This window comes from Hypanus sabinus, chromosome 4 (genome assembly GCF_030144855.1).
Source record: "Hypanus sabinus isolate sHypSab1 chromosome 4, sHypSab1.hap1, whole genome shotgun sequence".
Classification (NCBI taxonomy): Eukaryota; Metazoa; Chordata; class Chondrichthyes; order Myliobatiformes; family Dasyatidae; genus Hypanus; species Hypanus sabinus.
The window spans coordinates 161,043,594-161,054,892 of record NC_082709.1 but is presented as its reverse complement, the minus strand read 5'-3'; the positions used below and the strand labels follow the sequence as shown (position 1 = coordinate 161,054,892).

The following is an 11,299-nucleotide window of genomic DNA, read 5'->3' as shown; positions in this document are numbered from 1 at the left end:
CAGAAAGTTTCTGTGACGAGGTAGATAAAATCAACGTTTCAAGTAGATGAGCCATCCTTTCGAATTGCAACAGAGAGATGTTAAGAAGAGTTTATAAACAATTACAGAGATAGGGAAAGCACTGCGGTGCAGAGGTCAAAAACGATCCTATAAGGAATGGAATGTTGGCAAGATAACTGAGGTGATAAGAGGCTATAGAAAATGAAAAGGAGGCCCAGACGAGTTGCAAATGGGGAGGGGGAGACAGAGGAAATCTAGCAAACTGTAAGTAACTTAGTGGCCCAGATATAAGAATGGTTTGGATGCAGACCTTGGGAGGCTGGAGCACTCTGGCATCCATAGAGGAATTTCCTAACAAGTCACTCATATCCTCTGTCTCCATCTCTTTCTATCTATTTCTATCTCAGTCTATATCAAGCACATTAATTAGTTAACCACACACTTTTTAGGTTAGAGAACACTATGCTTCAACAAGTTTCCCAATTTGTCTTAGTCCAACATGTCCAATGTCCTACATTTTCCTACTTCTGGAATTTTAACTAGAGGAATCATCTCTTTATTATCTATCCTGTTAAACCCTCACAGAACCTTGAAATATTATCCAATCAAATTGCTGTTTATTCTTCTAAACCTCTCCTCATCGTGAGTACTCACTATAGTTCTCATAGTGAGTTCTAATCCAAAAGTGAATGCAATCTATGCTCTTACTTATTCAAGTACTAATTCAGATATAGGTGACAAAATCTACATGTTGTTTCCAGGAATGGTATTAAGTTTTCCAAGATTACCAATTCCCTTGCAGTGAGGAGCAATGTATTTTCTTTCCAAAAATGTTTGTTATCTACATGTTGACTTTCTACATTTCATAACCAGTATGCCAAGAACCCCTATAAAGTCATTATTATTAACTTCTGTGGTGTCAAGTATGGTCTGTGGAGAAAAAAATGAACTCGTGTTTCAAGAGTGAATTATTAACTGTGCTTTTGGGCCCATGTTTAAGTGACAAAAAATTATTTTTTCCCTTTAAGTCCTTACATAATTACATCATACATAATTATATATGGATTTAATGGGAATTCTGTACTTTGACCTGGGGTTTCCAGTAACTATTGATCATTAAGGACTCTTTGTGAATTAACTGTGAACTCTAGCAAACCCATCTCAGGTCTGGACCTGCGTTCCTGAAGCCTGTTGGAAATTAAATTTCCCATTCTTGACTTCTCAATGTCCATCACAGGGCTGAAGTCAGTGTTCAATATCCATTAAAAGCCTATCAACCCACAGTTTTCTTTATCGGACATTTTCCAATCGTTTTGGGACTTCATGAAAAGACTCCATTCAGATTTCCTAGTTTCCCTAGCTGCTCCTTAAGTATTCCGGTAAAAAAAATTACACTGGTACATCCAAATTTTTCCTCAACTTTGATTTCACCCCTGCAACTGTTGATGCCTGTTCCATTTTGTACACTTTTCTTTTCAACCCCTCCCCTACCATGCCAAACAAGGACTGCATTCCCCCAGTTCTCACCTTTCATACCACTAGTCTTCCGCAGATGATAGAAACCAATTACAGATTGGATGACGACTTTGCAAATGGAGGTGAGGTAGATTTGTCACTAAAGGACAAGTATTGGTTCACTCAGAAACTCAAGCTTGGTGAAGATATGATAGCAAGAGTAAGAAGTCACAGGAGGAGATAGTTTTAGGTTCTCTACCATTAGTCATACTGTAGGGCAGAGTATAATTCAATAAATACTGCAAGTTTGCAAAGAAAATAGTTTATTTTTGCCAGAGTTTAATGCAACCATATACAAAGATTCAGAACCATTCTCCTTTCGCTGGGGATATTAATGTTGAAATGAAAATCTTTGACTCGAAATCCCGACAAACCATTTCCCTTCATGGGAGTCTGACTAAGTTCTTCCAGTTTTTTTTATATATGTTGCTATCTACTTCCGGCGTCATCTGGTTACCCTGGAAATCAGTAGTTTCATATTCAGCACAGCAGTTTCAACCAGTGGTGCTATAGAAGGGTATGAAAGAGATTCTAAACAATTTACTGCAGATTCAGTAAAAATCTAAAACACAGTGAGGCATCATTGCGGACGTCAGCTTTGTCGTTGACCTCTCTACCTGGATTTTATACCATTAGGTCCGGTCCGCATCGTGTGGAAAGTGCTTTCGAAACCAGGAGTTGAAGCCACGCTGCCCACAGACGGAGGGACGGAGCGTGACTGTATTTAGAGGCAAGGTAAGCGAGGGTTCTCATTCCCAGAAAACTGTGTTTTGAAAGGTTTTTCGTGTAACCTCCCCACCCCAAACTTTGTGTGTTAAATAGTCGTATTTGGGGAACTGAGTCTCAGCGCTGCTTTTATATCATGCACAGGAAATTACATGTGAATATCTGTTTACCAGAAGACTGCGTTGTAAACTTGGTTTGTTTTGCAATCCCCAACAACAACAGCTCTACCAGTATTACAAGGCATGTTGAGTGGTGTATTAGCTAGTTAAAATCAGTAAAGCAGACCGGGATAACCGTGGATGTATCTGTTCTGAATCAGCTGAGTTAGCTAGAGTAATACTACACGGAGATAGGCCCTTCGGCAACAAATTGGTCCACGCTTGCCTCCGGCTATAGCAACTCACGCATCAGTATTTGGATAGTAAATGATTGCAATAACAATACTTTTTAGAAATGATGTTATTTTTCAGACGTATTTTTAAAAGTTTAATATTAAGAGGTAAGGGGAGTAAGAAGTCAGTTCATGGTTCTCCTGTGGACATTCCTCTCAGCAACAAGTATACCTGTTTGGATACTCCTGGGGAGGATGACCCATCAGATCATGGCAGCAGCCAGTCTGGAGCCACTCTAGCTGGCTCTGAGGAAGGGTAAAGTGCAGTAGTTATTGGAGGACTCAATTGTTAGGGGGACTGAAAGGAGATTCTGTGGCTGCGAAAGAGATACCAAGATGATGTGTTCCTTCCCGGATGCTGGAGTCCATGGTGTTTCAGAGCAGCTGCAGGATATCCTCAAGGGGAACGGGGGAACATCTGGAGGTTGGCACCAATACCGTAGGCAGAAATGGGGAAGAGGTCCTATGCAGTGAGTACATAGAGTTTAGGAAAGAGGCTAAGTAGAAGGACCTCCAAGTAGTGATCTCTGGATTACTCCCCATGCCATGGACTAATGCAGGGAGGAATGGGCTGATGGCATGGGTAACTGAGTGGCTGCAGAGGTGGTGCAGGGGACAGGGTTTCAAGTTGTTGGATCATTGGAACCTCTTCTGGGGAAGGGGTGATCAGTACAAGAGGGACAGTTTGCACCTGAACTTGGGGGGCGGGGAGGTGAAGAAACCAATATCCTGGCTGGGAGATTAGCAGGCACTACTCAAGAGAGTTTAAACTAGTTTGCAGGGGCTGGGAACCAGAGCCCCAGGTTAGTAATGTAAGGATCAGACTTGTAGGTAGATGTGAGGGAAAGTATTGAAAGGCAAAATTGAAATAACATATGATAGGTTGAACAGTTTGAAATGTGTTTATTTAATGCTGGGGATATTTTGGTTAAGTGTGATGAACTTAAAGCATGGATATGTACGTGGAAGTACTGAAACTTGGTTGAGAGAGGAGCAGGAATGGGTGATTAACATGTTTTTGACATTTTAGAAAAGATGGAGGAAGAAGAGGTGGGGGATTTGCACTACTATTGATGGGATTGTACTGCAGCCCCCCCACAAGCCATTGCAGAACAGATATATAATCAGATTAAGGAGATGCGTAAACATAATAGGGTTGTTCTCATGGTGGATTTCAACTTCCTGGTATAAACGGGGATATTCTTAGTGTAAGGGGTTTGGAAGGGGCAGGATTTCTTAAATGGATCCAGGAATCAAAATGTGGATGGGCGAACAAGAAGAGGGGCCATACTGGTCCTGGTGTGGGGTAATGAGCCTGGCCAGGTGACTGACCTTTCACTGGGTGAACAGTTGGGGAATAGTGACCACAACTTTCCGATTTCCATTGATAAGGATACGTATGGTCCTTGTGAGATAATTTTAGATTGGAGTAGGGATGAGCATTTGGCAGGAACTAAGAAGTGTAATTTGGGAACACCTATTTTCTGGCAAGTCCACATCAGACATGTGGAGGGTGTTTAAGGATCATTTGCACCAAGTACAGGAACAGTGTGTTCCAGTTAGAAACAAGGATGGGAATGGAAAGCTGTCCAGAGAGGTGATGAATTTAGTCAAGAAGAAAAAGGAAAAATACATAAAGCTTCACAAGTTAGGATCATGCAAAGCACACAAGGAGTATAAAGAAGCCAATAAAAAACTAAAGAAAGGAATTAGGAAAGCCAGGAATGGCCATGAGAAGTCTTTGGCAAGTAGGATTAGGATGAATCCCAAGGCATTCCATGTGTACATCAAGAGTAAGAGGGTAACTGGGGAGAGAGTGGGACTACTCAACGATAAAGGGGGGAACATTTGCTTGGATGTGTGTGAGGTACTTGATGAGTACTTTGCTTTTATATTTACCAAGGAAAATGATATGGAGAACCAGGAGATCTGTATTGAGTGTATAAATATGTTAGAGCACTTAGAGATCAAGGAGGAGGAGGTGTTGGCCCTCCTAATGAGTGGATAAGTCCCCGGGGCCTGATGGGATTTACCTCAGGCTATTGAAAGAGGCAAGAGACAAGATTGGTGGACCCTTGACCAGTATCTTCGTGTCTTTTTTAGCCACTGGTGAGGTTCCGGAGGATGGTGACTGGCTAATACTTTATTTAAGAAGGGAACAAGGGAAAGTCCTGGGAACTATAGACCTGTGAGTTTGACACCAGCTGCAAGGAAATTGCTGGAGAAAGTTCTTAGGGATAGGATATATGAGCATTTGGGAACCCATGGCCTAATTAGGGAAAACCAGCATGGCTTTCTGCATGGCAGCTGGTGCCGTACCAACCTGACTGAGTTTTTTGAAAAGCTGCTGAGAGAGATTGATGAAGGTAGGCCAGTGGATGTTGTCTACATGGATTTTTGGAAGGCATTTGACAAAACCCCTCATGGGAGGCTAATCCAGAAGATTAAGGTGCATCAGGTCTGTGGTGAATTGGCTGTTTGGAATCAGAACTGGCTTGTATATAGAAGACAGGGTAATAGTTGAAGGAACTTACTCGAGCTGGAGGTCTGTAAGTAGTGGAGTTCTGCAGGGATCTGTGCTGGGACCTCTGCTGTTTGTAATGTGTATAAATGACTTGGATGAAAATGAAAATGTGGTGGAGTTGTGGATAGTGTTGAAGACTGGCAAAGAATACAGCACGACATAGATCATTTGTAGATATGGGCTAAGAAATGGCAGATGGAGTTTACACAGATACATGTGAGGTGTTGCACCTCGGTAGGGTAAACGTAAGCTGACAGTACACTATGAAGGGCAAGTTTCTTAACAGTGTTGCTGAGCAGAGAGATCTTGGGTTCCAAGTTCATAGCTCCTTGAAAGTGGCTACACAGGTCAATAAGGTGGTTAACGAGGCTTATGGAATGCTTGCTGTTATTAGTCGAGGCATTGAGTTCAAAAGTCAGGAGGATATGTTACAACTTTATAAAACTGGTTAGGCCTCATCTGGAGAATGGCTTGCATTTCTGGTTGCACAGATCTGATAGAAGTTTACCAGATTATGAGGCAGAGATAGAGTGGACAAAGAGTATCTGTTTCCCAGGGTTGAATTGTCTAATGCCAGTGGTGATGCATTGAAGGTGAGGGGGGTACGCTCAAGGGGGATATGAGGGGAAAGTTTCTTACTCAGAGAGTGGTGGATGCCTGGTATGGTGGTAAAGCGAATACATTGGAGGCTTTTAAGTGACATTTGTATAAGCACATGGGATGTAAAGAAGTTGGAGGGATATGGACATGGTGTACGTAGGAGGGATTATTGTTTTGGGTGCTTTTGATCTTTTTAGCTGGTTCAGCACAGCATTGCGGGCTGAATGGCCTGTTCCTGTGCTGTGCTGTTCTACATCGTTAAGATCTTTTGATCAGCTTTTTCTACAATACTTCATTTATTTCAATCTTTCTCAGTTGTACTTCCATTATTCGTAAGACACTGAATAGACATAAATAAGGACTCATTACTTTTTCCTTAGAAGTCCATAATTATTTTTACTAATTTATCATTCGATGATAATCTCTGCTCAAAATTACCATGGCACAAGAGAGAATTTCTTAGATTATTAGCAATTTAGGCACACAATCTCAAAAAAGTTCGCCACCCCTGCTCCAAGCACTCTTGTGTAAAGAAGTTAGATTTTTTTTGCACTTGTTTCTTCATTTTTATGTTTTTTTTTTAATCACAAATAAAGCCTGTTTTTGAAATAAAAGATATAGTCAGCACAGAAAGTCCTGCAGACACTCTATGACAGGGATTCTATTGATACGGTGGGTGATTCCCTGAACAAATTGTCCAAACCATCTGGCAGAATGCCTCATCACTAGATCTCATCAACAAGCACCAAGACCTCACTTGGTGAGAGGGGCCGCTCACGGTTAGATCCTTCCCCATATCTCCCCCCAGCGCACGCTGCCCTTCAGATAGCTGTGGTAGAAGAGAGACGGTCACCCAACTCTGCAGACTGTGAATTTGCTCAGAGGGTGTAAAGAAGGATGCTGTGGTCTGTATCCTGATGCATCTCCAGCAGTTGCTTAACAGAGGACTCCCTGGTCTATGGGATGTCCCAGGATCACACATCGAGACAGGCATTAAGTGCTACTGGAAAGACATCAACTTGGAGAAACATGCTGTTTGGTCTGCTGGAAACTTGTTGGCCTTCCAGCACAGTCTGTATGGGAATGCTGTGGATTGGCACAGTCCAGCTGCAGAAGCTTGCAGTGTGGAGTGCACGGAAGCTCAGTGCAGCCAATGCTAAGGCTCGGTAGGGAAGGACCACAGTCTGGGTTCTTTCTGCTCCTAGACACAGAAGGTCTGAGTAGGGTGGAGAAGAGTGTATGAAGGAAATATAGTGGGAGCATTCCTGAACAATAAATCACTTAAATTTTTAGAACAAAATCAGAAACTGCTGGAAATCTTCAGCATGCTAGGCTGAGGAAAAAAAAAGATGATGTTTCAGGTTTGACATTTCCTCATTTGAAAAGTTATTAAGCAAATGCACTGTAAAATGAAAACTGGAAGAGAGAACAAACTGAATGAGAGTGATGCAGTGCAGGCAACATGGTGACTAAATGAGACTTGTGATGGTGGTGCTGACAGGGTGAGGTTGGCAAAGGTTTGTTAATGGCTGCTGATTGACCTGGAGGAGACGTAGACAGGATGGATGACAGAGGAGTGAAGAAACGGCTTGAAGCATAACGTCTAGTTGCTGAAGATGTGAAATACATTGGCGTGCCGGAGGGGTCCTCCACTGAGGCCATATGGGCAGATCTCAGAAATGTAAAAGGTGCTAACACTATTTCTGGGATTGTACTGTGGCTCCCAATAGCCAGTGGGAGATATATGTAGGTAGATTATGGAAAGATGATAAAGCAACAGGATTGTCATAGTAGGTGACTTAAATGTTCTTAATATGGTCCTCCTCAGTGCAAGAGGATTAGCTGGGTCAGATTTGACAGTTGCATCCAAGAGGCGTTCTTAAAACAGTATATAAATTGTCTTAACCAGTGACAGGGCCAGACAATACCTTGTGCATTTGGAAGTGAGCTCGGCCAGGTGCTTAGAATTTCAGTGGGAGAGGAACTTGGGAACAGAAATCCCAACTTTGTGGGAGGTTGGGGGAGGCAGTGTTAAATTTTGGACAAAGCAATTTACATCATTACAAGGCAGAGTCGATTGAGAGCAGCAGTTACTGGGCAAGTCCATGTCTGACATGTGGGAGTCATTTAAATTCAAGATTGTCAGAGCTCAGAACTAGCATGTTCCAATGAGGAAGAAGGACAAGGATGGCAAGAATTAGGAATCTTGGAGATGTGGCAAATTTAGTTAAAAAGGAAAAGGAAGCATGTGTAAGCTTTCAGAAGGTGAAATCAGACAGGGCCCTTGAAGAATATAAAGACAACAAGAAAGAACTCAAACAATGAATCATGAGAGCAAAACAAAATGACCTTGGTGAATAGGATTCAGTAAAATTCCAGGCATTTTATATACATTAAAACGAGGTAGTTAGAGAGAAGGGAGGATTAGAGGGGAGCATGGAAGGGAAATTATGTCTGGACCCTGAGGAAGTGGTCAAGGTACTAATTGATTATGTAGCATTTTTATTCATTGAAGAGAAGGACATGGAGGATAGTGAGACCAATGCGGAGTTTGCTAATGTTTTAGGGTATGTTGATATCAAGAAGATGGAGTTGTTGGCTCTCTTGAATAACATGAAGGTGGATATCCTCCGGTGATTGAGGGAGGCAGGAGAGGAGATTGCTGGGGCCTCTCTTGCCACAGGTATGGTCCCAAAGGGTTGGAAAGAAATCATTGTTTCTTGGTTGAAAGTTGATATTTGAATACCAATCTAGTATCAAAATATCTTGAAAATGTTCTGGAAAACTGATATAAAATGCTTGTATATATTATAAGATTGGAATTGGCTTAAAGAAATACGATCACACATGAAGATATTTTCATTTATTGAAGGTGTGAGGTGACCTCAGGGTAAAGATTGTATAACTGACCAATATGTCAAATTTATAATGCTACAGCACAGAAACAGACCCCTTGGCCCATCTAGTATGTGGGAACTATTAATCTCCCTAATCCCATTGAGCTGCACCTGGACCATAGCCATCCATATTCCTCCCATTCATGTACCTGTCTAAATTTCTTTTAAATATTAAAATTCCACCCACCTCCATCACTTGCGCTGGTAGCTCATCCTGCACTCTCACCACCATCTAAGTGAAGAATTTACCCCTCCTGTTCTCCTTAAATATTTTATCTTTCATCCTTAATCCATGACCTCTACTTGTAGTCCCACCCGACCTCTACTTGTAATCCCACCCAACCTCAGTGGAAAAAGCCTGTTTGCATTTACCCAAGCTATCCTTCATATTTTTGTGTACATCTGCCACTTCTGTGTCCATTCTCCCAGTCTCAGTCCTTCTGCAGACTCTCTGCTTCCACAATATTACCTGCCCCTCCACTTACTTTTGCATCATCTGTAAACTTGGCCACAGAGCCATCAATTATGTCATTTAAATTGTTGATGTATAACTTGAAAAGAAGCTTCCCAATACCAAGCCCTGCGGAACACCACTTGTCACTGGCAGCCAACCTGAATAGGCCCCCCTTATTCTGACTTTTTGCCTCCCGCCAATCAGCCAATCTTCTCTACGTGTTATTATCTTTCCTGCGACACCATGGGCTCTTATCTTGTTAAGCAGCCTCATATGTGGCACCTTGCCAAAGGCTTTTTGCAAATCCATTTAAACAACATCCACTGACTTTTCTTTATTATTTCCTCAATTCCAACAGATTTGTTAGGCAAGATTTCCTCTGAAGGAAACCATGCTGACTGTGGCCTACTTTATCATGCAGCCTGAAACCTCATCCTTAATAATGGATCTCAATTAACTGGCCTATAATTTCCTTTTTTCTGCCTCCCTCCATTCTTGAAGAGAGTAGTGACGTACTCAATTTTCCAGTCTTCCAGAACCATTCCAAAATCTAGTGATCTTGAAAGATCATTACTAATTCCTCCACAATCTCTTTAGCACCTCTTGGGTTTAGTCCTTGGGTGACTTATTTTCCTTCAGACCTTTCGGCTTCCCAAGCACTTTCTCTTTCATAATAGCAATGACACTGACTTCTCTCCCCTGATACTCTCAAATATTTGGCGTACTGGTAGTCTCTTCCACAGTGCAGACTGATGCAAAATATTTAAGTTTGTTTGCCATTTCTTTGTCTCCTGTTACTACCTCTCCTGCATCATTTTCCAGCGTAATGATATCTGCACTCATTCTCTTTCCACACTTTATGTATCGGAAAAAAACTTCTAGTATTCTCTTTGATATTTTTGGTTAACTGCCTTCATATTTCATCCTTTCTTATGTTTATTTTAGTTGCCTTCTGTTTTTAAAGTTTCCCAATCCTCTAGCTGCCCACTAATACTTGCTACATTATATACCTTCTCTTTTGCTTTTATGCTATCTCTGACTTCCCTTGTCACCAATGGTTGCTTCATCTTTCCTTTAGAATACTTATTCATTTTAGGGATGTACTTATCCTGTGCCTTCTGAGTTACCCTCTGAAACTCCCGCCTTTGCGGTTCTACCATCATCCTTGCTAGTGTCCCCTTCCAATCAACTTTGGTCAGCCCCTCTCTCATGTATACCTCCAACTCTCTTGTACACCTCTGTCAAGCTGTCTCCAAAGAAAAAAGCCTCAGCATGCTCAACCTATCATAATACATGCTTTCTAATCCTGGTATATCTCTGCACCCTAGATAGGTGCTCCACATGGACATGATTGGTTGAAGGGCCAGTGTCTGTGCTGTATGATTTTATATGAAGTGTTTTGGAACATATTTGCCAAACTTATTTGGGACCTCAGTCGACACAAACATTGGAGAGGAATATTGGTTCAGTCATGAAGTGGCGGAGCAGACTCAATGGGCCAAATGGCCTAATTCTGCTCCTATATCTTATGGTGTTATGGTGCATTGTACATGGAAGTCCTTAGAAAAGATTGATGTGGCAGATAGACTGCTTTTGCAGATGCACTTGAGAAATGTTAATGCAATAATGTTCATTTGCCAGCAGGTGGTAGTGTTGTATTCTGTATTGTAAGTAGTTGCAGTGCATCAGACTGAATTGTGTCGAATTTTGTGTACTGCCAGAGCCAGATGCAGAGGATTGCTTGTGCTGATAACTTTAACACTCAGGTGTTTCAAATAAAACTCACATTTTAAAAAGCAGGGCTTTGTTAGGGATAGCTAGCATAGCTTTGTGAGCGACTGGTCATTCCTTACAAACGATGCATTTATGAAGATGATTGATAAGTGTAGGGCAGTGGATGTTTTCTTCAAGGAATTTCGTAAGGCATTTTACAAGCTCCCTCATGACAGGCTGATGCACAAAATTAAGCTGAATGAGATCCACTATCACTTGGTAGAATCAATTTAAAATTAACCTGGCCATAGAAACGGAGTATAGTGAATCAGAATCAGGTTTATTACCACTGTCTTACCACAGTAAAATTTCCTGTTTTGGGGCAGTGGGAGTGTGATATTATTCTTCAGGAGTTTTGTGATAAGCAATGTTCCACAGGGATCTGTGTTATTTTCATTATTTATATGATTTGGATAAAA

The 11,299-nt window shown here is 41.6% G+C and overlaps 1 protein-coding gene across 7 annotated transcripts in view; it reads left to right on the top strand.

The window, feature by feature from the left end:
• Positions 1 to 2,176: 2,176 nt before the first annotated feature.
• Positions 2,177 to 11,299, top strand: part of cmss1 (cms1 ribosomal small subunit homolog) — a 277,146-nt gene continuing 268,023 nt past the window's right edge. For 4 of the 7 annotated variants that reach the window (XM_059968623.1, XM_059968625.1, XM_059968621.1 and 1 more), the window contains exon 1: positions 2,177 to 2,250. The gene's annotated coding sequence lies outside the window, so the exon portion shown is untranslated. The remainder of the gene's footprint in view (positions 2,251 to 11,299) is intronic. The other 3 variants (XM_059968627.1, XM_059968624.1, XM_059968626.1) reach the window with 2 other exon arrangements.